This window comes from Pinus tabuliformis, chromosome 1_2 (genome assembly GCF_031772625.1).
Source record: "Pinus tabuliformis cultivar Carrire ecotype Pingquan chromosome 1_2, CPIR1, whole genome shotgun sequence".
In the NCBI taxonomy this organism is placed as follows: Eukaryota; Viridiplantae; Streptophyta; class Pinopsida; order Pinales; family Pinaceae; genus Pinus; species Pinus tabuliformis.
Genome location: NC_142298.1, coordinates 1,020,148,051 through 1,020,172,903, shown reverse-complemented (window position 1 = coordinate 1,020,172,903; position 24,853 = coordinate 1,020,148,051). Strand labels below are relative to the sequence as shown.

At 41.0% G+C, this 24,853-nt stretch overlaps 1 protein-coding gene across 6 annotated transcripts in view; it reads left to right on the top strand.

Annotated features, from left to right (window-relative positions):
• Nucleotides 1–24,853, top strand: part of STN1 (Nucleic acid-binding, OB-fold-like protein) — a 153,917-nt gene that overhangs the window by 51,540 nt on the left and 77,524 nt on the right. The window lies entirely within an intron of this gene.

Sequence of the window (24,853 nt, the reverse complement as noted above, 5' to 3'; positions counted from 1 at the left end):
TCAATATAACAGTAAATTATAGAATGATGTAAATTATAGAATGATGATTGATGAATGATGAATGATATGGATCAATGTACATTGTATTTGAATATTTCGTATTGAATTTTATTATTGAATCTTGATGAATTAGCATTATTGAACAATGAATATGAACATGAAAATTTCAAAATTATATACATATATATAATATATATATAATTAAAAATTATATTATATATACCCCGACGTCTCCCCGTCTCCCCTAAATTTCCCTAAAATTTCAGGGTTCTCCCACACGTCCCCTTTGTGCGTCTCCCCGCACCCGCGTCTCCCCGTCCCGGAGACTTGGTGGAACATTGGTACTGTGCTCTCCAAAGAGCAACTCTTCCAAACAGGTGCTGAGTTGAAATCCCATTTTAGGGATTCTTGTAGTTCTGGGCTATCCAGCTACAAGAGAACCAGGAACGGAGAGCTCTCCCCTTTTTCCACCCGACTCTTTGGTCCTAAGAATGATTGCCCTTCTCCGACCCTTCCTGTCCAACTGGAGCGGACAGCTAATGCGTTCTCCACTGTGGGTATATGGTCGGTCTGTGACCCCTGGATGTCTTTGGCACCCTTGGGGTGATCTCGTAGTTCCTACGGGGTGGAGACGATGGGGTCGGTCCATGGCATGGCTTTTTTTCCTTTTACCACATTTTGCTCAAAGGGTTGAAGGGAGATAGTACATCAAGCTGTTCGCAAGGGCCAACTTGATCCTCTTCCCCAGGGATCCCAGATGAAGTAACCCTAGGAGAGCCGCCGACTCCAACTATCGCCCATGTACGATCTATATTAGATCTAACCAACTACCCACTCTACCTTCTCTACGTTCTTGACAGCCCATCTTTCTTTGTCTCTGTAGAGTTTTTCAGTGGCGTGTTTCGGTCCTATTCCCCATTACTGAGAAAAAGTAAGCCACCGGTTCGAGTAAAACATACTATCATTACCACCTAGACGATTAGACATCCAACCAGTAATTGCAAGGACCCAATTGCAAGAGCAGAGCTCTACCAACTGAGCTATATCCCCCGTACTTGGACCAAGTGATCCATACATGAAAAAAAAAATAATAAGATGCTTTTTATTTTTCTTCCTACGATTTTCCCTGGCGCAGCTGGGCTATCCTGGACTTGAACCAGAGACCTCGCCTGTGAAGTAAATCCTCGCACCTGCGATACTATCCAATCAACTAATTGGAAGAGAATCAATAGATTCTTTTTCAGGATCGATTCATCCTTCCCGAAGGCAGCATACAACTTCCTCTCCGTTGTACTGCGCTCTCCAAGAGTGCTTGTTCCCCTTTTCTTTTTATTTCCTCACCGAGCCAACGGTGAGCAAATGGAAATCACTTTTGATGAGAAAAGGAGGCGTTGAAAGACCCTCCTGGCCCAACCCCGGGACACTCCAAGATCCTTTTTCGAACCTGCTCTGCTCCCATGTGAGGAGATGGATAAAGACATCCCATCTGTTGCACTGATCCAAGGTTTGTTCGTAGTGGGGGGTCGAAGACCAAGGAGTTATTTTTATTTACACCAAGCATTCTTCTATTCTTATGACTAGATCCAATCCACTGGGCCCTATGGAAAATGAATTGAAAGAATTTGATTTCACGTTATTCCTTTAGGGAATAATGAGGAGATCCTATCGATAGCTGTTTCCTACGGACCTCCAAAGCATGAAAAGGCTTGAATGGTATGATCCCTCCGTCACCCTACCTAGAATGAAAAGGGTGATCCCGTAGTTCTTGGTCTGTGAAGATGCGCTGTTAGGTGCTCTATTTTCCACATCTAGGCTGAACTTCAACCTGTGCCCGAGAGATAGCCATCCATACACTGATAAGGGTACACCAAACAAAACAACAAGCAATAAAACCAAAGAGGGATAGAGCCGCTAAACTATAGGACAAATAAGCTTCTCCGGACCATACGAATGCATGGCGAGCCCATGCAAAAGGTTTGGTTAAGATATGCCAGATACCACCGAAGATACAAATGGAACCTAACCATACATGTCCCCCAATTACATCTTCTAGATTGTCCACGCTAACGATCCATCCTTCTCCTCCGAAAGGAGATTTCAGTAAATAACCAAATATGGCACTTGGGTTAAGTGTCGGGTTTGTAATTTTTCTTACATCTCCACCGCCGGGAGCCCAAGTATCATATACACCTCCAAAATACAAAGCTTTTAGCACTGGAAGAAAAGCACCAACACCTAGCAAGATTAGGTGAATACCCAAAATTGTGGTCATTTTCTTTCTATCTTCCAATACATAGCCAAAGAATGGAAAAGATTCTTCTAAAGTTTCGGGTCCTATGAGTGCATGATAAATACCACCAAAACCTGAAACCGCAGAAGAAATTAAGTGAAGTACCCCAGATACAAAATATGGAAAAGTGTCGACGATTTCCCCACCAGGACGGACTCCCCATCCTAGAGTAGCTAGATGGGGAAGCAGAATCAATCCTTGTTCATACATAGGTTTTTCCGGTACGAAATGAGCCACTTCGAATAGGTTCATTGCTCCGGCCCAGAATACAATTAATCCGGCATGAGCCACGTGAGCCCCAAGCAATTTACCCGACAAATTGATAAGTCGGGCATTACCGGCCCACCAAGCGAAACCAGTGGTTTCTTGATCACGACCAGCTAAAGCTATAGTTCCATTAAAGAGCGTTTCCACGGGGTAGGACCTCCTCAGGGAATATAAGGTTTTCATGAGGTTGATCTTGAGCCGCCATCCAAGCACGAATACCTTCGTTCAGGAGAATATTTTTTGTGTAGAAAGTCTCAGATTCAGGATCTTCTGCTGCACGGATCTTGTGGGAAACAAAATCATAGGCACGTAAGTTTAGAGCTAGACCAACTACTCCAATGGCACTCATCTATAAACCGGTCACTGGCACAAATAACATGAAGAAATGTAACCAACGTTTATTGGAAAAAGCAACCCCAAAAATCTAGGACCAGAAGCGGTTAGCAGTGACCATGGAATAAGTCTCTTCGGCTTGAGTTGGATTAAAAGCACGGAACGTATTTGCACCATCACCATCTTCAAATAAAGTATTTTCCACGGTAGCACCATGAATAGCGCATAGAAGAGCAACACCCAATATTGCAGTGTGATTTATTCAGTATTTGCCGTAGCAAACAACAAATAAATTGTTAAATTAAATCAACAATTAGGAGAATAATTTCCAGTTGCAGCAATAGGATTCCGATTTGGAATTTTCACATGGTATCAGAGCGCAGTTGATAAGTCGGAGAGCTCAGAGGCGAAACAAAAGAATTTCACTGTTTGGTGTGGGCAGCAGATCGAAATTCCCAAGGGCAACGTAGTCATTCTGCCAGGAGGCCGAGTTACTTGTGGAGGTTCAATTTTTCTGAGAGGGGCAAAATTTTTGTATCTTTCCAGATTGAGTGATTCCAGAGGGAGTAACTCAGAGTTTTCGTTGGGAAGATCTTTAGCTAGATGCAGGCGCTTTTTTTAGCAGTTCGCTAGAGCAGAACCTGTGTCGGGTGGAAGAGAGAAGAGCACACATGGAGGGAAAATTTCTCTCAGGGAATTTATAGTCTCAAGAAGTTCGATATTTCCTTGCAAATCAATAGTAGTAGTGAGCAGACCTTCTCACTCCAGAAGGGAGTACGAATAGCAGAGCAGCAGCCAAGCAAAAGGAAAGAGGGAGTTTTTGACTTGATCAGAGATGATCACTGCAGAGCTTCAAGATTAGGATAGTCTGGATGGAGCATCCAACTACGTCATCTGGAAGGCAAGAATTCCTTCCTTCTGGATGAATTTGGCCTGAAGGCCTACATCGATAATGTAGTGGTAGTTCCCCAAGATGCAGATCAACTTAAGGAATATAGGAAGGAGATGGCGTAGGCGAAGTGGCAGATTTTGGATGGAGTCTGAGATCATATAGTCTCACATATAGCAGCCAAGGGAACGACCAAAGAAATGTGGGATGCACTTGCCATGCTATACTAGGGTACTTCCCAACAGCGAAAAATGTACCTACAGGAGAAGTTGAGGCCCATCTAGATGCAGAAAGGGTAAGGCATAGAGCCCAACCTTACTAGGATTTAGGAGGTATGAGACCAGCTAGCAACTGTTGGGGTAGTGCCTCAACCTCAGAGCTAGTGCAATTAGCTCTAAACAATGTCTCAAAAGAGTGGCATGTATTTGTCCAAAGTATATTGGGCAGAGGCACGTTACCAAGATGGGATAGGGTGTGGGCTGATTTGTAACAGGAAGAGTTGAGATGAGCTCTTCTGAAGAGCTCCATCAGTGGCAGCAGTAGCGGATCGAAGGTGGTAAAGGAGGATGAGAATGTGGCTCTCGCATCTAAGGGTGCTAGTCAGGGACAAGGGGAGTAGAAGAAGAAGGACCTGTTGAAGGTCAAGTGGTTTAGGTGTGGCGAGTTTGGCCACTACAATACCCAGTGTCTTCTTAGGAAGAAGGACAAAGAGGAGAAGCAGGAACAACAGGCAGCTTCTGCAGAGATCAATAACCTTTCCTATAGTCTGGAGGAACACTTCGCTATGTTCGCCGATATGCCTCTAGAAGTGAGGTGGGGTAACTTGGTATGTAGCCCCAGAGAGCTACATATGCGCAAGATCCTCGAGTCGTCCACCTCTTGGATCAGTACCTGGCAGATCGATATTTCCTTGCAGATTGGCAGTAGTTGTGAGAAAATCTTCTCACTCCATCAGGGAATGCGAGTAGTAGCGCAGCAGCCGAGCAAAAGGAAAGAGGGAGTTTTCGACTTGATCAGAGATGACCACTGCAGGGCTTCAAGATGCAGGGCTTCAAGATCAGGATAATTTCGATGGAGCATCCAACTACGTCATCTAGAAGGCAAGAATGTCCTTCCTTCTAGATGAATTTGGCCTAAAAGCCTACATCGATAATGTAGTGGCAGTTACGCAGGATGCAGATCAACTCAAGGAATATAGGAAGGAGATGGCGCGGGCGAAGCGGTTGATCTTGGATGGATTTTGAGATCATATAGTCTCACATATAGCGGCCTAGGGAATGACCAAAGAAAAGTGGGATGCACTCGCCATGCTATATCAAGAGCAACGGAAGATGTACCTATAGGAGAAGCCGAGGCTCATCTAGATGCAGAAAGGGGAAGGAATAGACCCCTACCTTACCGGGATTTAGGAGGTATGAGACTAGCTAGCAACTGTTGGGGTAGCGCCTCAACCTTCAGAGCTAATGCAATTAGCTCTAAATAATGTCTTAGAAGAGTGGCAGGTATTTGTCTAAAGTATATTGGGCAGAGACACGCTACCAAGATGGGACAGGGTGTGGGCTGATTTGCAACAAGAAGAGTTGAGACGAGCTCTTCTGAAGAGCTCCATCAGTGACAACAGCAACAACGGATCGAAGGTGGTAAAGGAGGAGGAGAATGTGGCTCTCGCATCTAAGGGTGCTAGTCAGGGACAAGGGGAGCAGAGGAAGAGGAGGACCCGTCGAAGGTCAAGTGCTTCAGGTGTAGCGAGTTTGACCGCTACAATACCCAGTGTCCTCTGAGGAAGAAGGACAAGGAGGAGAAGCAGGACTAGTAGGCAACTTCTGCAAAGATCGATAGGTGTTCCTCCAGGCTAGAGGAAGACTTTACTATGTTTGCCGATATACTTCCGGGAGTGAGGTGGGTGACATGGTGTTGTAGCCACAGAGAGCTATAGATGGGCAAGATCCTTGAGGAGTCCACCTCTTGGATTAGTACCTGGATATAGGGGCCCACAAAATTTAGTAGCAGGATGGATCAGTGACAGTTGATGTAGTCAGATACTAGAGTGACAGATGCAGAGACTAGTAGCAGTCAGATGTTGGGGAGCACAATGCAGAGTTGGCAGCAGCGCAGAATCAATAGCAACACAGAGTCTTCAGTGACAGTGCAGAGGCTAGCAACAGTTAGAGGCTTGGGTGACAGATGCACTATACTTACCACAATTCATTCAATATTTTGGATTTTTTCCTATTGTAGTAGCAACAACAACAAAGTTGAAAGTGTAGATGCAGTGTTGGCAGTAGTTCAGTAGGGTCAGTAGTAGCACAGATGCAGCGTATATTAGAGTTGTGCAGTGGTTGGTGGGTAGCAGTAGCCCGACATCAACAACGTGATAGGAAATGATGCAGAAACAGGTTGTTGTGGTAGAATGTGCAGCAGTACTAGAACACATTCCTCGCTAAGAGGGAGTGTTAGTTTTTGTACCATCAGATATGTTCTAGCCGCAAAAAATTGTGGAGAGGCTAGAATACATGAGATCCCCAAAACCTAGAAACGTTTATGGAAATTCCGCCTAGAAGTGACTTAATTAGATGATTAACCAATTTTTTAATGTTTCTTAAGTCTAAACTTAGGAAAACAGGTCAATTAATCAGTGTTAGTTAAGTTAAGGCAAGAATAGTCTAGAAACTCACATGGTTCGATCCAGAGATGGTCCTAGCAATCGATTATGTTTTAATCTTGGCCTTTGGTGCTCCAACAGAGGATTATAAGAGGAGTTCGATGTGATGATGGAGGGTACTTCAATAGTTCGATTTCTTGGCAAATCAATTTCTAGAGTAGCAGTAGTCAGTTGCCAAAGAGAGAGATAGATATTGAAGTAATGAGTGAGGGGCAGGGACAATGATCCAGAGGAAGTTTTCCAGATCCGAAGAGGTAGTAGAAAAAGGGCCGAGTTATCCTAGTGAGGCAGAGCAGAGCTCTGCGAAGTAACTTCAGATTGGCAGTTCGATTTGCTGGAGAGAAAATCGATCTCAGTTTAGAGGTTGGACAGAGGGTCCAGTAGGTCGGAGAGATGATTTCTTCGGCAACTGGAGGGAGAGGAACTTCATAAGAGGTTGGTTGGAGGTTTGACATCATAGTGTTTATGCAGTCCAGCGCAGAGGGTGATGCAGTAGCTTCAGGAGGCTGAGTTTTCTGTAGGCAAGTTGTGCCCGGGATTGCTGTGGAGGAAGGGTAAATTCCCTTCATTAAATTTTCCCAGATTTTCTCACTGTGGATTGCCAGTTTCAGGCATCCAGATTGTACTTAGAATTTCACTGTTGCATAAAAATAAGAACCCTAATTGTTGCAATGGTTTTCCCAAGTTGAGTTTTTTCTGGGGATTTTTGTCTAAAAATAATTGTGTTATTTTTTATTTGTACACTAGCGTTTCTTAGCTTCTAGTGTTTTATTCTTCCGTAGTTTTATTTGTGTAGATTGCAGTGTGGTTTATTCAGTATTTGCCGTAGCAAACAACCAATAAATTGTTAAATTAAATCAACAATTAGGAGGATAATTTCCAGTTGCTGCAACAGGATTCCGGTTTGGAATTTTCACATGGTATTAGAGCGTAGTTGATAAGGTGGAGAGCTCAGAGGCGAAACAAAGGAATTTCACTATTCAATGTGAGCAACAGATCGAAATTCCCAAGGGCAGTGCAGTCATTCTGCCAGGAGGCCGAGTTACTTGTGGAGGTTCGATTTTTCTGAGAGGGGCAGAAATTTTGTATCTTTCCAGATCGAGTGATTCCAGAAGGAGCAACTCAGAGTTTTCGTTGGGAAGATCTTTAGCTAGATGCAAACGGTTTTTGTAGCAGTTCGCTAGAGCAGAACTTGCGTCGGGTGGAAGAGAGGAGCACACAGAGGGAAAATTTCTCTTAGGGAACTTCTAGTCTCAAGAAGTTTGATATTTCCTTGTAGATCAACAGTAGTAGTGAGCGGACCTTCTCACTCAGAAGGGAGTGCGAGTAGCAGAGCATCAACCGAGCAAAAGGAAAGAGGGAGTTTTTGACTTGATCAAAGATGGCCACTGCAGAGCTTCAAGATTAGGATAGGTTGGATGGAGCATCCAACTACGTCATTTGGAAGGCAAGAATGTCCTTCCTTCTGGATGAATTTGGCCTGAAAGCCTACATCGATAATGTAGTGGTAGTTCCCCAGGATGCCGATCAACTCAAGGAATATAGGAAGGAGATGGCGTGGGTGAAGCGGTTGATCTTGGATGGAGTCCGAGATCGTATAGTTTCACATTTAGTGGCCAAGGGAACAACCAAAGAAATGTGGGATGCGCTTGCCACAACATATAATGGTACTTCTGAGCAATGAAAGATGTACCTAGAGGAGAAGCTGAGGCTCATCCAGATGCAGAAAGGGGAAGACGTAGATCCCAACCTTACCAGGATTCAAGAGGTATGAGACTAGCTAGCGACTTTTGGGATAGCGCCTCAACCTCAGAGCTAGTGCAATTAGCTCTCAACAGTGTCTTAGAAGAGTGGCAGGTATTTGTCCAAAGTATATTGGGCAAAGACACGCTACCAAGAGGGATAGGGTGTGGGCTGATTTACAACAGGAAGAGTTGAGACGAGCTCTTCTGAAGAGCTCCATCAGTGGCAGCAGCAGCAGCGGATCGAAGGCGATAAAGGAGGAGGAGAATGTGGCTCTCGCATCTAAGGGTCCTAGTCAGGGACATGAGGAGCAAAGGAAGGACCTGTTGAAGGTCAAGTGGTTCGGGTGTGGCAAGTTTGGCCACTACAATACCCAGTGTCTTCTCAGGAAGAAGGACAAGGAGGAGAAGCATGCAACTTCTGCAGAGATCAATAGGCTTTCCTCCAGGATGGAGGAACACTTCGCTATGTTCTCCGATATACATCCATGAGTGAGGTGGGGTGATTTGGTATTGTAGCCCCAGAGAGCTACAGATGGGTAGGATCCTCGAGGAGTCCAACTCTTGGATCAGTACTTGGCAGATCGAAATTTCCTAGCAGATTGACAATAGTTGTGAGCAGATCTTCTCACTCCAGAAGGGAATGCGAGTAGCAGAGCAGCAACCGAGCAAAAGGAAAGTTGGTGTTTTCAACTTGATCAGAGATGGCCATTGTAAGGCTTCGAGATCAGGATAGGTTGGATGGAGCATCTGACTACGTCATCTAGAAGGCAAGAATGTCCTTCCTTCTGGATGAATTTGGCCTGAAAGCCTACATCAATAATGTAGTGGCAGTTCCCCAGGATGTAGATCAACTCAATGAATATAGGAAGGAGATGGCACGGGCGAAGCAGTTGATCTTGGATGGAGTCCGAGATCATATAGTCTCACATATAGCGGCCAAGGGAATGACAAAAGAAAAGTGGGATGCACTCACCACGCTATATTAGGGTACTTATGAGCAGCAAAAGATGTACCTAGAGGAGAAGTTGAGGCTCATCCATGTGCAGAAAGGGGAAGGAATAAACCCCTACCTTACCAGGGATCAAGAGGTATGAGACCAACTAGCAGTTGTTGGGGTAGCACCTCAACCTTCAGAGCTAGTGCGATTAGCTCTAAACAGTGTCTCAGAAGAGTGGCAGGTATTTGTCCAAAGTATATTGGGCAGAGACACACTACCAAGATGGAATCGGGTGTGGGCTGATTTGCAGCAGGAAGAGTTGAGACGAGTTCTTCTGAAGAGCTCCATTAGTGGCAACAGTGGATTAAAGGCGGTAAAGGAGGAGGAGAATGTGGCTCTCGCATTTAAGGGTACCAGTTAGGGACAATGGGAGCGAAGGAAGAAGAAGGACCTGTCAAAGGTCAAGTGCTTCAGGTGTAGCGAGTTTGACCACTACAATACCCAGTTTCCTCTGAGAAATAAGGACAAGGAGGAGAAGCGGGACTAGCATGCAACTTCTGCAGAGATCGATAGGCTTTCCTCTAGGCTGGAGGAAGACTTTACTATGTTTGTTGATATACTTCCAGGAGTGAGGTAGGGTGACTTGGTGTTGTAGCCCTAGAGAGCTGTAGATGGGCAAGATCCTCGAGGAGTCCACCTCTTGGATTAGTACCTGGCTATGGGGGCCCACAAAATTCAGTAGCAGGATGGATCAATGACAGTTGACGCAATCAGATACCAGAGTGACAGATGCAGAGACTAGTAGCAGTCAGATGCTGGGGAGCGCAGTGCAGAGTTGGCAGCAGTGCAAAGTCAGCAGCAGCGCAGAGTCTTCAGTGATAGTGTAGAGGCTAACAACAACTAGAGGCTTAGGTGACAAATGCATTATACTGATCACAATTCTTTTAATATTTTGGATGTTTTCCTGTTGCAGATGTTGCAGTAGCAACAACAACAAGTTGCAAGTGTAGATGCAGTGTTGGCTGTAGTTCAACCGAGTCAGCAGCAACATAGATGCAGCGTGTATCAAAGTTGTACAGTGGTTGGTGGGCAACAGTAGCCAGACATCAACAACATGACTGGAGATGATGCAAAGATAGGATGTTGTTGCAGGATATGCAACAGTACTAGAACACATTCCTCGCTAAGAGGGAGTGTTAGTTTTTGTAGCATCAGATATGTTCTAGCCACAAAATTTTGTGGAGAGGCTAGAATACATGGGATCTCCAGAACCCAGAAATCGTTTCTAGAAATTCCGCCCAGAAGTGACTTAATTAGATTATTAACCAATTTTTTAATGTTTCCTAAGTCTAAACTTAGGAAAATAGGTTAATTAATCAATATTAATTAAGTCAAGGCAAGAATAGTCGAGAAACTCACACGGATTGATCCAGAGATGATCCTAGCCATCAATTATGTTTTAATCTTGGCCGTTGGTGCTCCAACAAAGGATTATATGAGGATTTCGATGTGGTGATGAAGAATACTTCAATAGTTCGATTTCTTGGCAGATCGATTTTTAGAGTAGCAACAGTTAGTTGCCAAAGAGAGAGCTAGAGATTGAAGTAATGAGTGAGGGGTAGGGACAATGATCCAGAGGAATTTTTCCAGATCCAGAGAGGCAACAACAAAAGGGCCGAGTTATGCCAGTGAGGCAGAGCAGAGCTCTGCGTAGCTGCTTCATATTGGTAGTTCGATTTGTTGGAGAGAAAATCGATCTCAGTTCTAGAGGTCGAACATAGGGTCTAGAAGGTCGGAGAGACGATTTCCTTAGCAACTGGAGGGAGAACGACTTCATCAAAGGCTGGTTGGAGGCTTGATGTCATAAGGTTTGTGCAGTCTAGCATAGAGGGTGATGCAGTAGCTTCAGGAGGCCGAGTTTTCTGTAGGCAAGTTGTATCGGGATTGCTTGTGGAGGAAGGGTAAATTCCCTTCATTAAATTTTCCCAGATTTTCTTGCTATGGATTGCCAGTTTTAGGCATCCAGATTGTACTCAGAATTTCATTGTTGCATAATAATAAGAACCCTAACTGCTGCACTGGTTTTCCCAAGTTGGGTTTTTTTCGGGGACTTTTATCTAAAAATAATTGTGTTATTTTTGATGTGTGCACTAGCATTTCTCAGTTTCCAGTGTGTTATTCTTCCGTAGTTTTATTTGTGTAGATTGCAGTGTGATTTATTCAGTATTTTCAATAGCAAACAACAAATAAATTGTTAAACTAAATTAACAATTAGAAGAATAATTTCCATTTGTTGCAATAGGATTCTAGTTTGGAATTTTCACACTCAGTGGCACTTTCACCCTTCATTTGGCATTAACTTAGAGTTGTGTGTGTTGAAGGAAATATAACTAGGTTCGGTCTTCATAAATGTAATTTTGATATTTGTATTTATTCAAGAAAAGAGAAATTATTTTTATATTATTTGTCAATGAGTTTCTTGTTCATTGAAAATAGGTCAAGCACATTTTAAAGTGCTTCTAGAAAGTCAAAGTCAAAATGTAATTATGATGAGACCCTTTGAGGGCATGTTACATCATATATGTCAACATACAAGGTCATGGGAACACCTCCAAGCATAGTCAAATCCTCTCCTAGCCACAACGAAGTCTCCAAGCAACAAAATGATAAATAAAAGATGAATTATCAAGTCAACCTAATGGACAGTCAAGTCGGCCTAAAGAGGAGGGACAAACCTCTATTTATAGAGGCTATCCACTCCTCATTTGATATCACTTCACTCTGAAATCCGCAAGCAAGAAAGAGGACAAAGAAAAGCCAAGGAAAAGGGTTACAAGGGCAACATGATAAGGAGACAAAACAACGAGGGTAAGAAGACAGTTTCTAGAGTAGCTATCGCTGCACGTGCGAGGTTAAGGAAGGTATGCATGTGGCCATAGCAACAAAAAACTAAAGGTCATCCTATCTCATTGTTTTGGGTGCAAACAAGGTCTACAAGGCCTCTATCTACAAGCGAAGGAGAAGCCTTCATAAACGAAGGAAGGACCAAGATCAAAGTTGAAGGGATTGTTTTCTAGGGTAGAAAATAGTCACATGTGCGAGAATCAGATCTATTTATACAGTCATAACAACCCTACACCCAAGTTAGTTGGTTGGTGGAAAGAATAAAGGAACCATCATAAAGAAGAAAGGTCTCATCAATAGTGTCTTCACTAGAGCAAGTTTAGTAAGGTTACTAACAAGTTGAAAGAAGAACGAAGCGCTGAGATCCATGTGTCAAAAATTTTAGTGTAGAAAGGGGAAGGATTTGACTTATGCTTGGAGGATATCCTAGTCAAGGGTCTAGGGTTTGGCAGTTGTTCAATAAGAAGCTTCAATGAGAGAAAACTTACAAAGGGTTTTCCTCTCAAGAGTGGAGAGGTTTTGTCCCTGGCAGAGAGCCAAACCATGTGTTCTTTTTATTTTGTTTTGGTAGCAATTTGATGAAGTACACACATATGCACTAATAAAAAGAAGAAGAAGCATAAACTAACAAAAAAAGTAAAAATACTCCACAAATTGTTATCAAGTAACAAAGAATCATACTACACTACTTTGCCCTAGATTCTTCAACATGGTTTTAGAGCGTAGGTGACACATCAAGGATAGGGCAACTCAAGAACACTCATCAAGGGGAAGCATTTACAAAGTTGAAGCATCAAGCCTAGAAGTCTCAAATCACTTCAAGGACAAGAAGGGTCTACAATCCATCATTCATCAAGGAGGTCTAGAAAGCTAGAATAAGAGCCTTATATAAAGGCACCTACAAAGAAGAGCAGATTGAAGCAGGACCTACATCAAGCTACAAATCTTCAAGCAAACATCATCACCAAGCAAGTCCACTTGGAGAAGGCAACTTGAAGAACATCAAGATCCAAGGAAGACAAGCCATCAAGCCTTCAAGGAGGAAGCAAATCCATTACATCTCAAAATCTATCAGGTAAGTACATGTCCCCTTCTGAATATACATCAATGTCTTTTTGCAAGGAAAGCAATAAATTGGTAGGCACTGATAACTTTCTTGCATGGAAGAAGAGGACTGATCTACTACTCAAGGAGAATGAGCTCCTAGAACTTGTCAAAGGGAATATCATGATCCCTGCTAAGGAACATACTCAAGCCTTAGCTAAGTACAATAAGGATGAGACAAGAGCTCAAAGGATTATGATAAAATCAATCAAAGACTCTCATTCCTTATGTCTCCAATTTTGAGACATCGAAAGAAATCAAAGATAAGCTAGTAGAGCTATTCTCGGTATCCACAACCAGAGAAGTAATATCTTTGAGGAATGAATTATACAAGATGAAGATAACAAAGGAGGGAGTAACTCCCTACTTCATGAAAATCTCTGAAATGAGAGATCAACTTCAAGAGCTTGGGGAAGTCATGTCTGACAGAGAGATGACAATTCTAGTACTCAATGCTCAACCTAAGGAGTGGGGAAACTTCACGTCAAGCATATATGCCAAAAAGGAAGCAACCACTCTCAGTGAAATGTGGTCTCTATGCAGGATAGAGGAACCAGACTTAAGGCAAAAGAAGATGTGGGATCAAAGGAGCAAGCATTTGCTACCATGGCCAAAAGAAAGGGTAAATTTGGCAAGTTTGGTCCACGAAGAAAAAACAACAAAGACATGTCCAAGATTCAATGTTTTGAATGCCAAGAATATGGACATTACAAAAGGAATTGTCCTAAGCTTAAGAAGGACAACAACAACAAAAGAAAGAGGGAAGAAGCTTACTTGACTCGAGAGATGAAAGAAGAAGGAAAGAAGCAAAAGAAGGAAGATCCTTCGGATCTCTACTATGACTAGGTCAAACTCTTTACTTCTAGACTTCTTTCAAAGTTTTGAGTAGGATAGGAGCATGTAGGAATAAATTAAAATTGCATGACTAGAAACATCTTCTAGAATCTAGCAACATGATGTACATAGAGTTCTAGATACTCATGTAGATGTAGCATTTATGATAAGAACAAAAATGCATAAGTAGAAATACCTTCTAGAATATAGGAGCATGGTAGATATAGCTCAAGATATTCGTATAGAAGAAAGCATACCATGTATAGGGCCTCATACATGATGAAAGAAAAATTGATCATGATGAGAATCTTAGAAGACCTACGTCATCAAAGGAAGAAAACATTTGCAAGGCTAGGATCTTTAAGATCCTATGATGGAATCTTCAAAAGAGGGTTCATGAAGCAAGGGAGATGTCTCATTAGGAATCCCATTCATGGGATTCAAGAAAAAGATGATATATAGGCGAGCTAAGATGAAGCAAGAAGGGCCACACCAAGGGATGATCAAAGGAGAATCAAGATGAGGTATGTGTTGAGCCTCAAACCTGCACCTTCCTATACACCCTCTCAGCCTTCCTTTTCCACTTATTTCATCCACCCAACTGTTAAATCATTGCATTGTAGTTTAAAAAGAGTTTTTTACATGGTTTTCTGACTATGCTTATGACTGTTGTTTGGTTTAGTTTTTTGTTCATGCAGCTGCGGAAACTTGTCAGTTTCCGCAGCCAGCACAGGATTCCACAGCTATTTTGTTAAAAGCTGTGCTACAGGTGTCCTATGAAGAAACAAGCCACATGGGCAAGCTCCAGGTGACGGATACATGGAACGTGTCCCTTCAAATCAGCCAAATCATCCATAGAAGGTCACGGTCAACGAAGGTCAAAGGCAAAGCCAACCAAGGAGTTCAGCGGTGGCACGTCTCTGTTTTGAGCATGTGAGCGTTTACGTGGCACAGTCCTCAGCTCACGAAGACACCGGCACACCTGGAGATCATTCCCGTAACTTGAATTCAACAGTTACCACTCCAGAGATTTAATAGACATGATGACAGTTACGCTAGATCTCGGCTGAAGGGATGTACGTGTCCTTGACAACACAATCAATAGCGTAGAATCTAGTTAGTTAGTTCAACACTTTTCATTATAAATAACGCGTCGATGAACGCTGTAAAGAAGCTTTTTTTTGGATATGTAAATTCTGAACTGTTGTGTTATCACCCCACTGTTTATATATGTTGCTGTTTTAATATATGAGAAGACCTTTCTGAGTTTATTCGTGTGACTACTTGTTGATCGGCTGAAGTGGCAGTGGGCCCCTGCGCGCTGAAGCCTTGTAAAGTTTTCATTTGGTTTTATTATGTTCTTGTATCATTAGCTTGTACATAACACACTGTTTGATGTTTCTTAACTCACTGCTGTTTATATTTTCACCTCTGTTTTCTTATAACTGTCAACTGATCAGTGCTTTTTTGTAGGTTTTCTTAGGCAGCCCGGGCAAATTTTCATCTTTTTGATAACTATTGACATATGAGATCATCTTGTCCTTCCTGCTAACTTTCATTTTCTGAAGTTTAATTTCAGTACTGTCTTTTCAAGATTGTGATTTGCTTTTTTTTTTTTTGTTATTTAGATATCATACTGCTCATCAATTTATGGTTTCTTTCTATAGTGAAGTGATTCTATTAGCAAGAAATCAGAATATTACTAACTGTAGTGTGATTTAGTTATCATATTGCTTAAACTTATTCATGATTGCTTCTCACAAGGTAGATTGAGCTGAAGGGTAAAGGATCAGAAGAGTTGAAGTAGTGTGATTAGTTTCCTTTCTGCAATTTAATTTCTTGCAATTTAGTTATCATATTGCTTAAACTTATTCATGGTTGCTTCCCACAAGGTAGATTGAGCTGAAGGGTAAAGGACCAGAAGAGTTAAAGTAGTGTGACTAGTTTCTTTTATGCAATTTAATTTCTTGCCATTTAGATAGCATATTGCTTGACTTATTCATGATTACTTCCCACAAGGTAGATTGAGCTGAAGGGTAAAGGATCTGAAGAGTTTAAGTAGTGTGAATTAGTTGCTTTGTTTTTGGTTTGAGTTGCTTTAAGTTCAGTTTTTACTTCTTTTCATTCAGCAGCAAGGATACTGGGCCATTGTCATTAGTTCACTGTTTGATGCATTTACTTTCTCTTAAGAATTGATTTCAGTTTAGTTGTTTTAAAGCTTTCTTCTTGAGCACTTTCAAGTTTGAGAAAATCACTGTAGAAACCACCACCACCATCCATACTCTATACTTCACTTTCATCTTCGCCATCACACATTAGGGAAAGATAGATCCAAAAACAAACTAAAAAACTCAAAAACGACAAAAGATTAAGGAAATGGTTATCTAGTACATATAGTACACTTCACTTCGTCAATTTACGAACCCCGGATTGACATTTTAAATAGCAATTTAGATCACACTAAATTGACCAAACATTTTGGCGCCGTTGCCGGGGAAGTGAAATTAGGTAGCCAATTTCTAAAAAAAAAAACAAGAAAATTTCAAGGAAGGAAAATTGATAACCTCTCAAAGTATGCTCTCCTCTTGCACTTAGTGTGATCTGGAGGATCAGAAAAGAGAAAGTTATTGGTTTAATAGTTTCTTGAGTATGCTCTCTTCTTGCACCTAGAGTGACCTGGAAGATCAGAAAGAGAATTATTAGCCTGACTTGAAGAAAAATAAAAAAAATGACATGCATAGAGCAAGAGATTCTAGGGGAAGGTTTTTAGCTAGAGCCAAGAGTTCGATTTTTACAACTCCATCTACTTCAAGGAATAGACAAGAGGCACCTCCATCATCTCCAACTTACACTCCTAGCCCTAGGATTCCTGGAATTCAAGAGGCAGTAGTTGACTCTCCCACACCTTCTATCGAATTTGAATTAGAAAGAGATCCTTTCCTTCCTTCTACAGAGAGACAAATTGTAATTAAAGAAGTAGAATCATCTGAAGAAGAAGAGGGAGAAATTCCTTTTCGTTCACCCTTAGTAGAGGAACCAGAGGACTCTGAAGTCTCCAGGGAAACTACCATGACAGAGGAAGGAGCAAATGGATTTGGTAGAGGTAGAGGAGGAGGAGGAAATAATGGAGGAGGTAGAGGTAACATTGGGGGAAATAGAGATGGAGACAACTCATTTGAATTTCCTATAGTCGATGAGGACTCCCGAGCCACTATGAAAAACATCTCACCATCTGTCCTCCCAAACTTTCATGGGTTATGAAATGAGGACCCTGAAACATTTCTATTTGAGTTTGAGGTCGTGTGTCGAACTTATGATTATCTGGAAGACTCTCAAAAACTCAAACTGTTTCCTTCAACATTGAAAGGAGCAGCCTTGAAATGGTTCATGGGATTACTCACTCAATCCATTAGGACTTGGAATGATATGAAACAAACATTTTTGGATAGGTACCTGGACTATTGTATGCCCACCAATCACAAGGATGAGGTATTCAAAATGGTGCAAAGAGAAGATGAAAACTTGGAGGATTTACTTGAAAGATTTCAATACAACCTGAAAAGAGAAAAAATGAGTAACTTAGATGAGGAGACCTTGAAAGCCCTTCTATTAAAAGCCATTAGAGATGAATGGATAGATATTTTGAACATGATGGGAAAAGGAGACATATCTCAACTTCCACTTCATTATATAGCAGAGCTATGTGTCCATCTCTCAAGGGGGAAATCTAAAACTCAAAAAAGGCCTAGAGATCCTTCTCTCATCAGAGCAAACAAATCTGCAACTGGATCAGTAAGTAGGGCTGAGATTGGCAACATGCTTGATGAATTCAAGACTGACATCTTAGGGAGTCTTAGTGAGCAACTAGACACTCTTAAGATTCACAATAAGCAGAAAGCAGAAGCTGAGGCTTTGGCCATCTTTTGCCCAAAGTGTAGAAAGAAACATGCTCTAAGGGAATGTCCCTTGGATGCAAAAGTTGTAGAAACATGTGTAATTTGTTCAGAGAATCATGAGACCAAGGATTGTCCTTCAATTCCTGGGCTCAAAGCTGTCTTTCAAGAAGATCCAAATACAATCGAGTCTCTCTGTTTTGTTGCAAGGAGACCTTGGCAGGGGCAACAAAATCAAGGGTTTAACAACTCTATGAATTTTCAACCCCCACCAAATTGGAATCCTTGGCAACAACCTTGGTCCCAACCTCAAAATCCTTTTCAATCATGGGTACAAGGTATGCAAAATCCTTATGGGAGATTTGCTCAATTTTATCAATATCCTCCATTTTTCAAAACCAACAAGCTCCACAACTTCCAAATCAAAATCCACAACTATCATTGCCATTTCCACAACAACAACAACCTTCTCAACAGAATCCAAATTCTCAACTCTTGCTTCCATTCCAACAAAAGTCAAATCAACTTCCTTCTCAGCCATTGCCAAACCCCAATAACAGAAACCCTCAAAATGCTTACATGATGGAAGGTCAACAATTTCCTGCCTATATGATTGTTCCTCTCAATGATGTACAACTCAGATCAGGTAGAGTCCTAGATAAGCCTTCTATAGATGCTCAAAAGCAAAGAATTTCTGAGGAAGATTCTCTTGAAGCCAATAAGGGTTCTGAAGCATCTCTTCAAAACCCAAGCACTCAAAAAGAAAAAGAAAAAGAGTTAACCCCCACAACTCCTATAGTTGAGCAACCTGCATCTTCATCCACACCTCCTTTTCCTGAAAGATTACAAATTGACAAAGGGGTGGAAAAACAAATCTTGTTGCCTGACTATGATTTTCTAAATGAATTGAAGAATGTCTGTATCAAGATTCCCTTGTTACAAGCCATTAAAGAGATTCCTATTCTAGCGAAAACAATAAAGGAGTTGAGTCTTAAAAGACTAGGAAGGAAACCAAGAGATACAAGAAGAATCCACCTGGTAGGAAAAATTGCAGATATCATGATGGGAAAAATTACTATGCAGAAGTATGTAGATCCCGGTAGTCCAATTGTCAAAACACATATCAATGGGGTAGAAATACCAAATACTTTGATTGATTTAGGGGCTGCTATCAACATCATGAGTAGACAGACTATGGAACAGCTAAAACTTCCTAATCTTCTTTTTACACCTACTTTATTGCAACTTGCAGATCGATCAATTATTAAACCAGATGGTGTATTAGAAGACATTTCAGTCTCCTTAGACTCTTGGGAATATCCAGTGGATTTCATGATTTTAACTCCCAAGAGTAATCTAGGAGGACATCCTCTCATCTTAGGAAGACCTTGGCTAGCCACAGCTGATGCTTTTATCAGTTGTAGGTCTGGGGATATGTATATTTCTGATGGTAATTCGACAAAGAAGTTCAATCTGTATCCTCCAGCAAAAACAATTACAGAAATAGGAGATAATGAGTGGGTTGATGATGAAGATACTATACAACCTGTCTTTACCATTTCTGAGATCAGTGAAGATAGTCAAATTCTGAACACATTAGAAAACTTTGAAACATCTTCAGAATATGACCACACACAATTTCAGTTGGATTCTGACATTGAGTGTCTATCATCTAGACAAATGTCTCTTTTCTCTATGGAAGAGTTTGGTAGTTCCGCCATTGAGATTTTTCCCTGAAAAACATTGAATATCAACAAAAACTTGGAAAAATCACAACAAGAAGAGCTAACCAAAATCTTGCAAAAACATTCTACTGCATTTGCATGGGAGTATACCGATATGAAAGGTATTGACCCTAAGACTTGCATTCATCACATCTACATTGAGGAAAACAATAGACTAATCAGACAACCTCAAAGAAGGATGAATCCAAACCTTAGGGAGATAGTGAAAGAAGAGCTCCAAAAGTTACTTAATGTAAACTTCATTTATCCAATTTCAGATAGCCGGTGGGTTTCTCCTTTGGTTATAGTACCTAAAAAGAATGGTAAATGGAGGGTTTGCATTGATTACAGAGAATTGAACAAAGCAACTTTGAAGGATCACTTTCCTTTACCCTTTATTGATCAGGTATTAGATACTTTAGCAGGAAAAAAGTATTTCTCATTTTTGGATGGTTTTAGTGGTTACAATCAGATTCAGGTAGCACCTGAAGATCAAGACAAGACCACATTTACTTGTCCATGGAGAACTTTTGCTTACCGAGTACTTCCTTTTGGATTATGTAATGCACCCGCAACATTTCAAAGGGCAGTACTAGGAATCTTTTCTGATCCAATTCATGATTGTGCAGAGGTTTATATGGATGATTTTACTGTTTATGGTAATTCATTTGAAGAGGCATTAGAGAATTTGGAAAAAGTCCTTATAAGATGTAAAGAAACAAACCTTTCATTAAGTCATGAGAAATGCTTTATGATGTTTACTGAAGGGATTGTTTTAGGACATCATATTTCAGGGGATGGGATTAAAGTTGATAGATCAAAAGTTGAAGTCATCTCCAAGTTGCCTATTCCAAATTGTCAAAAAGATGTTAGAAGTTTTCTTGGATTGACTGGATATTATAGAAGATTTATTGAAAACTTCACCAAAATAGCATCTCCACTCTTCAAATTACTTACAAAAGACTGTGAATTCAAGTGGGATCCTGATTGTCAATCTGCATTTGAAACTTTGAAAACAAGAATATCTGAAGCACCCATTTTGAGAGGGCCAAATTGGAAACTTCCTTTCCATATTTCTACAGATGCTTCAGATAAAGCTCTAGGAGCTGTGTTGGGTCAAAAGGATTTAGTTCCTTATGCCATTTACTACACCAGTAAAAATTTGACTCCCACTGAGTTAAATTATACTATGACTGAGAAAGAGTTCTGTGACTGAGAAAGAATTCTTAGCTGTTGTTCATGCAATCAACAAGTTTAGACATTATATAACAGGCTATGAAACTTTTGTCCATACTGATCATTCTGCAATTAGATATCTCATGAACAAACCTGTTACTAATGGCAGAGTTACAAGATGGCTTTTACTTTTACAAGAGTTCAATATTACTGTGTTAGATAGACCAGGGAAACAAAATACAGTAGCTGATTTCTTGTCTAGAATCCAAAATACTAACGAAGATTCTCCTGTAGAGGATAAGTTTCCAGATGAATATTTGTTTGCAGTAACTATTAAGACTCCTTGGTATGCAGATATTGCTAACTATTTGGTTACAGGGAAGCTACCTCCACACTTATTTCCTAATGAGAAAAGGAAAATTATTCAGGAGAGTTCAAATTATTCATGGATTTCTAATGAATTGTTTAAAACAGGGCTAGATTGTGTGATCAGAAGATGTGTCCGGGAAGATGAAATACCTGACATCCTCAAGGCATGTCATGATGAACCATGTGGTGGACACTTTGCTGACAAGAGGACGGCCTATAAAATCCTTTCTTTAGGATATTATTAGCCTTCTCTCTTCAAAGATGCAAAGCAATATGTCAGAAGGTGTGACAGCTGCCAGAGAGCTGGGAGACTGACTCTTTCAAATGAAATGCCATTACAGCCACATGGTACTCATCGAACCCTTTGAAAAATGGGCTTTAGATTTCATTGGACCCATTAATCCACCATCTAGACAAAAGAAATATATATTGGTTTGCACTGATTATGTCACTAAATGGGTAGAAGCCAAGGCATTGCCTTCTGCCACTGAAAATTTAGTTGTTCAATTTCTTTTTGAGGATATTTTTACTCGTTTTGGTGTCCCAAGAGAAATTGTGACAAATCAGGGAAGTCAATTCACATCTAACTTGATGGAGAAGCTGATGGAAGAATACAAAATCAAGCACAGAAAATCTACTCCTTACCATCCTCAAGCAAATGGTCAAGTGGAATCTACAAACAAAGTTCTTGAGAGCATCATCACCAAAACTGTTCATCTCCACAGAAGAGATTGGGCAGAAAGGCTTCCTGAAGCGTTATGGGCCTACAGAACTACATGGAGGAACACAACAGGACATTCTCCCTATGAACTTGTTTATGGGAAAGAAGCCCTGCTCCCCATTGAGTTTCGAGTCAAGACTTTCAAGATGGCAGTTCAGTTGGGGATGAATCTATCAGATGCCCCAAAAGCACAGAATGGAGCAGCTGAATGAGCTAGATGAGATGAGACAAGATGCAATTTTAAGGACTGATCTAGTTCAACATCAAAGAGCTAAGTGGCATGACAGGTATATTAAAGAGAGAAAGTTTCAAGAGGGAGATTGGGCTTTACTGTTTGATTCCAAGTTTAAAGACTTCAAAGGGAAGTTTCAGACTCATTGGCTTGGGCCATATGAGATTGATAAAGTCTTTAACAATGGAGCAGTAAGAATCAAGACCATTGATGAATTTCAGACTCCTCTTATTGTGAATGGCCACCGATTGAAAATTTATCATAAGCCACTTTCAAAAGAGGAGTTTTTCAAAATGTTCCAAGAGAATTTTGCAATAAGGCTGGTGGAGAAGAATCCTTCTCTCCCACCAGCCTAATCTTTGTTTCTTTCAGTTTTTGAAAAAAAAGAAAAAAAAAAAAGAGAAAAAGAAAAAGAAAAAAATGTGTATAAGCCCGAAAACCAATCCCAGATTGGCGGTCTTATGCAGAAAATATAGAGTGAAAATCAGGGACACCTGACACTATATTTTCCAAAAAAATCTCCTCTCCTTCTCTTTCCATCTTCACTTCATCTCACTTGTCATTTCACTTCACCTCCATCTCATTTTCATCTCCATTTCACTTCATTCCACTTCATTTTCACTTCATTTCACTCATTCCCTTTCACTCCATCAATAAAAAGTCCCCTTCAGGACTATTTTCATTCAGTTAGTTCTTTTCTAACTATCTTTGTGCAGACAAGGGGGTGCTGTCTCAGTTTCCGCAGCTGGGAACCGTTTCCGCAGCCAGATGCAGTTTCCGCAGCCAGAAACGATTTCCGCAGCCAGCATCACTCTGTTTTCAAAAATACAATCAACTGTTAGTGCCATAATCATGAAATGCAGGTGTGATTGAGCTAAAGACATGGGGCATCTCCAAGATATCAAAGAAGAGCAACTGGTTAGAAGCCTTGAGCAAGAATTGACAAAGTTTCTAAAGGTATGATCAAAAATCTTTATCAAATAACAATTCAAGTCATAATTACGTATAGTCATTAAACCATAACAGGTTCTCCTATGTGCAATGATTTGATATATTAGCTCATTATCACTCTTATTCCGCGATATCACTCCACACACCTTGCATTCATTTCCCTAACGGTCTCATGATTACTCCGAGTTTGAACTCAAGTATGACTGCACTTCTAGTTATTACCCATACTCTTGAGACGTGACCTATTGTGTTACGGCTCTTCCCAGCTGTAATTTCCGCAGCCGTCTGTTGAGACGTGTAAAATCTCATACACAGTCATCCGACTCGAAAGAATCCTGCCGTTACTCCACTCGCTTATCACTCCACTCATACTCCACTTATACCATACTCCTTGCATGCGTCCACATTTCATTTTATGAACTCGTTTACCACTGCTCACCCACTGTTCCTCCTGTAATTCGGGTATTTCCATTCACTGTTCTCTATTTCCGACTGCAGTCACTACAGTTTGCTCTAAACCCCGATTGCAGTCACTACAGTCATCCTAAACCCTGACTACAGTCATTACAGTTTATCCTAAACTCTGTAACAAAGCTATTTTTTCCCTAAACCCTCACACACAGAAGAATTCTCAGTGGAATTTAAAACAGAGGATGAGAAAATTACTGAGAGCTGAGCCGGAAGGACCGAAATACTTGGAGGGTTATCCTCCAGTTAAGGAATTGTTGAAGAAAGTCAGATGGCTACGATTTATCCAGAAGTTTAAAGGCTATAACAAGGAGGTGACCAAAGCTTTTGCAAGGTCCTTTAATGGACAAACAGTGGAGGTTGGAGACTTGAAATTCACAGTGACCGAGACCACAGTAGCAGCTGCCACGGGCCTACCTTAAGAGGGTGAAAGGTGGTTTAAAAATAGAAGTGTGGACGATCAAATATGGAGAACCATGCTACAAAACCAAGGTATGGATACAACCGTATTTACAAGAGGCATCCCTGTTCATGTATTAAAAGAGGAATGGTCTAGTCTACTGTTAGTCATCCAGAAATTTATCATGTGTGAAGGTCGTTTTGGCTCTATGTATATGTATCATGTTAGACTGATGATGAATTTCATAGACAATCACACCCTTAATTTCCCTCATTTTCTGCTATCAAGTTTGAAAAAGATGAGTTTTACAGTTCAAAAACATGTAGGCAATATTGAACCTCATCTCTACCATCATGGGCTCATAAAAATTCTTATTGAGGATCAGTTGAAGAAAACTAAGGATACTTGGGGGCAATTCTTGACAAGAAACTACTTCCAAGAGCCGTCTGAGGCCTCTGGAAGCAGTCCACCAAAAATTCCAAGGAAAAGTAGGAGGAAAGAAAAGAACATTACAATCCAAGACTCCCCTACAATGGAAATTCAAGAAACAGTCCAAAAAGAAAAAGAAGATAGAGCTAGAAGTAAGAAACAGAAGGAGGAAAAAGGCAAAAGACCCATCCAAGAAGTCTATCCATCCCCTGAGCAATCCATAGAAGAGGATTATCAACCTCTGTCAGAAAGATTAATAGATCTTCAAGCCGCTGCCATAGCCAAGAAAAAGCAAAAAGGAAAACAGAGTGCACAAGAGAAGAGTACTAGTTCATACTTAAGAAGGAGCACTAGGCTAAAAGGGAAGGGGAATAAAACCAAAGAAAAACAGTCTCACTTTATTGATTTAGATGAAGAGACACTTGAGAAATCTCCAACTCAGCCAAGCATTGAGTCAAGTCCTCCACGTGAGGAAAGCCCTTTTTGGCCGGAAAGAGAGAGCAGTCCTCCTCCACCAGATTTTGA